General features: G+C 38.7%; 1 long non-coding RNA gene across 1 annotated transcript in view; it reads right to left on the minus strand.

The window, feature by feature from the left end:
- LOC144456680 (uncharacterized) overlaps window positions 1-6501 on the minus strand; it is a 119864-nt gene that overhangs the window by 40757 nt on the left and 72606 nt on the right. The window contains exon 2 of the long non-coding RNA XR_013485696.1: window positions 2774-2833. This is a non-coding gene — a long non-coding RNA (uncharacterized LOC144456680). The remainder of the gene's footprint in view (window positions 1-2773; window positions 2834-6501) is intronic.

Below are 6501 nucleotides of genomic sequence, written 5' to 3' on the forward strand. Positions count from 1 at the left end.
ACAAATACATTGTAAATATGGCTTGAAGAAAAGCAGAAATGAACCAGCATGTACAGGCTAAAAGTATGCAAAGATTCAGATCCTACTGATCTTAAGAGATAATGGTAATTACTTAATGGATTTTCAGAATTACTTATTTGGTCCTTGTCTATAGCACTCAGAGGTGGTGGCATCCCAACGCTCCACTCATTTATAAGTACACCACCAGTCAACATTCCTTGTGTTTCTGCATTATTTCAGGGAAATGGCCCATCTATAAAACAAGGGGGTTGGACTAGATGTTCTCTGAGGTTCCTTCCAGCTTTAAATCCATAATCCTAAAAATCACAAAGTCCTAGTTGGAGGGGAAAAAAAACAATAATAATAACAATAGCTGACTATTATATATAGCCCTTCACAGTTTACTAAATACTAACCACAGATTAGCTCTCTTGATCCTTATTACAACACTGAGGTAGGTAATACAAATATTATTATTCCCAGTTTAGATGGGGAAACTGAGTCTCAGAGAGGTTATGCGACTTGCCCAAAGGTACACAAATGTACAGCTAGTATATTTTTCTGCTGAGGCTATAAGTCAAGTGTTCTAACTTCAGGGCTGGGGACTTTTCATTAGACAGTGGAAAAAGAAATCCTTTCTAGGCCTCTACCATATTCGAGTCAAGTGTACACACAGACTATCGGCACCAGAGAAACCCAGAGATCATCTAGTCCAAATCCTTTAGCCCTTATAGAGAGTTAATGGCTAAGTGAGGATTAGAATTCAAGACGACTGTTGCTAACTAAGTCTGTTGCTTTTTCCAATGCACAGTCTATGGTGACTAGGGTCCAGAACAATTAGAAGAGGAAGCTTTTAGGGACGCTTGTGCTTCTTTAAAGTGTCTTGAAATCTCCCCGTTCCCCAAACCAGGTACAAAATGTTGTCTGATCTGGATTGAGGCAGACATTCAGGAGGGGTAGAGGTGGTGGACAAGCACTCCTCAGTCTAAAAACTTAAGTTTTTAGTTAAGTTTTTTAATTAAGTTCATCTCAGCAAATATTTATTTAAAGCCTTGAAAATTGGGAGCATCAGGGAAGGTTTCTCAAAGGGTGAACTGAATCTTGAATGAGATAAAATGGTGAGAAATGCCAATGAGTAAGGAATTCACTCCAGGCGTGGAGAAGAGCTTGTGTGAGTATGCAGAATAAGCAAATGGTAGGCTAGGTTTGAAGACTATGGACCCCTTCTCAGATTAACATTTTTAAATGTGTAAGATACAGAGGTTTACAAAAGGAATCAATTACAATGTAATATAATTAACGAGAGAGTTAATTTTGAACTATATCTATATACGTGTATATGTATGTATATATGAATATAATACATACACACACACGTGTGAATATATATTTCATGGAACCCAAGTTAAGAATCCTCAGACTACAGTGATAGTTAAGATTAGATATTAGCAATCTTTCAAAAGATATGTGCCAAGGTTCTATCTTTTTTTTTTATGTTCTGGAAAAAGGAGGAACAGTGGTTACAATGTGCCCAGTGGGAAATAGAAGGGTAGAGAGGTCAATGGGTGTCAGCACACCTGTCCTCATCTTCTATTTGGGGGTGTGCTCTGACTCTTCAAAATAGAAATTCCTAAATTGATATGTATCTACAATTTGTTTTTCTTGATTTGCTTACATGAAACCTTTTTCCTTTTCCCTCTAGATGCTAGTGCCTTTGCCCCCATCCCAAATTATCTTGTATTTATTCCATATGTTTACATTGTCTCCCCTAATAGAATGTAAACTCTTCAAGGGAGGGATTGTTTCATTTTTTCCTCTGAATCCCTAGTGCCTATCACAGTGCTCGGCACATAGTTGGAAATACTAAATGCTTTTTGGTTGACTGATATACTCTACTGAAATAAGTTATTATTTATTTACATATAGACCTAACTTAGGATATAATGATCATGATTTCACTAATGGCAATTTGCCTTGAACTCTATTGCTCTGATATTTCTGCACTACAAAAGAAGTAACATCTTCTGTAATCACTGCAAACCCAGTGATCCATCATGCATGGGCCAACAGTGTTATAGGGAAATGTGTTATAATAACTAAACAGCCTTCATGTATATCATAAGGATTGACTTTAAACATTTTACACTAGGCTATTTTGAGGGCTGGCACCTAGCCAGTTCCTACCACAGTTCTCAAGATGAAGTGCAAGGTCATGTGAACATGGTTATCAAAATATAAGTTTTCTTTTCCCCCTGAAAGCCCTGGAAATTTACACCCCCTCATGCATATGTTCTCATATTTGAGGAATTGTGGAGTGTAGAGTCTACAAGGCCTCACTTCTGGAAAACAATGTGTGATCTATTAAGTTTCCAGAGGACAATGGTGTGTCAGCTCAAATCAGCCTTCTCAGAAGATCCTCAGGAAGCCAATCCCCTGAGGACCACCTTGGATTCCTTTGCCCATAACAGCCTTTTCAGACACAGAATAAGATTCAGACACTCCGCTCTCCTCAACCCCAGTGACGCTGGTAGTAAACTAAAGGTGGGTAACTACAGGAGCTACTGCCAACATGAAGTACAGCTAACCTCTCAGAGGCATTTCAGACCCTATTCCTGGACATAATCTCATTGTGTGCTAAGAACAATGTGCAATGGCTTGATTTCTATTTTCAGGCATGGTTCTTCAAGGCATTGAACCCATGTTGCTGATGACAGTCTGATGCATTTATTTGATTAAAACTTTAAATTTTTTCCCCCTGGGATGGTAATCTAACCTGAGTGACTTGGACAGGCACTGTCTTCTTTCCCTACTCCTTCATACTCCAGCACAGAATCTGAAAATTAGAGAAAAGAAGAATATTTCATATATGACATTTCCCCAGATTGAACAGCTGGCTTCGATGTACTAAGCTGCAGCTTTTAATGAATACTTTCTCTACATCTCCATAAATCAAAAATCAACAGTGTCCCAGAGATTTGGAAAGAGGGTTTAGAGGGCTTTGAATTGACGCCCAAGGGTTTCAACTTCTAAGTTTCGGAAAAGGGTTGTTGACTTAAAATAGCTCTGTGTGTGTGTGTGTGTGTGTTGTGTGTGTGCGCGCGTGTAGAATGACTTATGCCAAATGTACATATTGGGTTCCTTGACATCCATCTTCTTTTTGGATTTTTTCTCTAAATTATAACTATCAGAAACAATGTCTAGATTAGAATAAAGACCCAGCTTTGCACTTATTTACAATCTAATCAAGAGAAGTCTGACATCATTTTTTCTTTTGGTTTTCCCATACCAATAAGGCATAGACCAAAATATCTTTCCCCCCATGGCCTACAAGCATCTCACATCTTCAGCAAAGGGAAATGCCATAGCTTTTCTCTCTCTTGATGGTTAGGGAGCATGAACAAGAAGCAAAAGTTCTAAGATGCCACAGACCCTCCTTACTGTTTCCATTTCTACAAGGGCTCTAGCTTTTATGAACTTACCACCATAACTAGACAACTGATTAACATGATTTCCAATCAATAAACCAGTATTTTCTGAGTACTTATTCTGTGTCCAGCACCATCATCTGAATTGGCTGCTAGGATGACTGGAAATAATGGATTGACCATTTTTCAAGACAATGTGCTTTTTTGGTACATGTGTGCATGCATGCATGTGTGTGTGTGTGTGTGTGCATGCAGTGTGTGTGTGTGTGTGTGTGTGTGTATGTGTTTTATTATCATCATTCAGATATGGCCAGAGTTTGAATCTAAGGTGCCTGGATCAGAAAGTGAATAACTGACTTGTCTGGGATGAGACATCAGATTCAAGGTCTTAATTCTTGATGCTTCCCTAGAGAGGAAAGACTGTTTATTTCCAATGCAAAACCTGATTCAATTTGGCAGTGACTTCTTCAGAAATTTCTGGCCTGGCCCATGGAAAAGAATATGCTTTTAAAGTATAGACTCAGAGTAGTATTTTTTTTAAATGATTTTTTTTTCCTCAGTGACTGGAACTCTTAAGATGAAAAGACACAATACAAATATAGGAGACAGTAGCACTGTTGGAGCATTTATTCAATTCTGGGATCCCTTTACAAATAAGAACTTCAAAGGCTTCTCTCCAACTAACAAGCTATTTTTTTTTATATATGTATAGTCTGTCAAAAGGGGTTGAAGTTGCCAGTGAATTAAAACAACAGAAATGGGAACAGCTTCTTGGAAAGGGAAATTGCTCCTTTACTCTTAATTCTCTAATTGTTCAGATTAAGGGTGTGGTAAATATCCCCTCAGAGGAAAGGAAGTGAATTTATTTAGCCTAGAGAAGAGAAGGCTGTGGGAGGGAAATATCATATAATCTTGATACAGATTAAAGATTTTGCTGGAATGTTTTTTTTCTACAAAGAACTAGCAGCAAGAGTAATTGAAATAAGACATTTGGAAGAATTTCCTGACTGTTGTAAGACTTAGCAAAGGAGATAATGGATTGTCTTTCTCTAGTGATTTCCAAAACTTCCAGGGAAGAGCTAAATATCACTCTATGGCCAGAGATGCCCAAAGGGAAGATGGGCCTCTTTATTTGCTACAAGCTGTACTACTTGGTTTGGACTCCACCATCATCCATCATCACCATCACACCTCCATTCCCCACCCCTACCCCTTTTAAACTTCCTTTTGTGTATCATCCTCCCCCCATTAGATTGTAAACTCCTTAAGGGCAGAGACTGCTTCTTTTGTGTCTGGCACACAGTAGGAACTTAATAAATGTTTATTGAGTGATTGATTGATTATTATCACCTTCATTTATCTCCTTGTACAGGGAGTTGTCTCATAAAACAGGAAGAAGAAGAAAAAGAAGCAGAAGAGGAAAAGAAGGCAAAAGAAGAGAAGGAAGAGGAAGAAGGAGAAGGAAAAGAGATGGGGGAGGGAAAACAGTTCAACAAAGCTAACTTATGTAATCAATTCTGTTTCAGGGCACATGCAACATTCCACACCTTCTACAAAGAGAAGGAAATACATTTTTGCATCTTTTCTTTGCGACCAAGTGCGGTCATTACAATTACATAGTGTCTGAGTTTTTCTGCTCTTTCCATTTACATTATTTTAGTCAACATATCTGAGGTCTCTAGATGGTTCCGTGGGCCTGGAGTCAGGAAGACCTAAATTCAAATCTGGCCTCGGACACTTAGCTGTGTGACCCTGGGCAAGTCGTTTAACTTCTGTTTGCCTTAATTCACTGGAGAAGGAAATGATGAACCACTGCAGTATCTTTGCCAAGAAAATCTCATACAGGATCACATAGAGTCAACAGGGTCACAAGGAGCTGGACACGATTGAACAGTAACAACAAAAAAGTCAATATAACTATTGTTCTCCTAGTTCTGATTAGCTCAAAGAACTTCTGGGGGGGGGGTTGGAAAAATAATGTGTACACAGGTAAGTAAATATAAAATACACAGACAGAAAGTATTGTGCAATTTGGAGGCGGGGAAGAGCACTAACCACTGTGGGAACCAGGAAAGGCCTCTTATAGGGAGGCTGCTTGAGCAGAGCCTGAAAGGGAGACCAGTATTCCAAGCGCTGGAGATTAAAAGGAGAACATGCAGGAGGTATGAGGGGACAGCCTTTATGAAAGAATGGAGGGGGCAGATTGAAAATAAGGTACAGGGAAAGATAGATAAGCCAATTTGGCTGGAATATAAAATGCATGAAGGAGACAAATGAAAAAATCAAGTTGAAATCAGATTGTGAAAGGTTTGAAATGCTAAAAAGGGAAATCTGTATTTTATCCTAGAAGTGACAAGACCCACTGAAGGATCTGAGTGGGGGAGGCTTTGGGAAGATACATTTAGCAGTTCTGTTTAGGATGGATTGGAGAGAAGAGAGACTAGAGGCAGACTGGCTGCTTAGGGGCCTGTTGTAATAGCCTGTGTGAGAAGAGAAAAGGGGACAGATGTGAGAGATGCTGGGGAGGAACATCTGTTGACTAACTGGATAGATGGGATGAGGGAATGTAAAGAGTCAGGGATAACTGTGAGGCTACAGACTGGATAACTGGAAGGCTGTTGCTACTCGACAAAAAAAAAATAGGGAAGTTAGGGAGCAGGGTGAGCAAGTGAGGAGAAGCTCAGAGAGGGGAAAAAAACAAAGGAATAGGCTTCTTATTTGGTGTCTTTAGACTAATGTTACCAAACAACAAAGAAACTACAGAACTAGGCATCTCCCATTTTACTGTTATATTTTCCACCAAGCATGATTTTCAACTAAGGTAAAAATAAACAGGTTAAAAGAGAAATGAAGCCTAAGATGGGTGAGGGTATGGTAATGGCATAGCTAGCTGCTGTGAATGAATTAAAGTTCTCTAGTTGCAGAAATTATATCTCAACATAGTGAAAGAATAATTTATACTTTTATAAATTTATAAATTATAATTATAATTTAAAATTTAAAATTAAGTAGGGAAAACTTGCATAAATGGCAAAGGGGTGAGTGATGTAGAATATCCTCGTCAGGTCTTATATTT

This window comes from Phascolarctos cinereus, unplaced genomic scaffold (assembly GCF_003287225.1).
Source record: "Phascolarctos cinereus isolate Bilbo 61053 unplaced genomic scaffold, phaCin_HiC Scaffold_4;HRSCAF=312, whole genome shotgun sequence".
NCBI lineage: Eukaryota > Metazoa > Chordata > Mammalia > Diprotodontia > Phascolarctidae > Phascolarctos > Phascolarctos cinereus.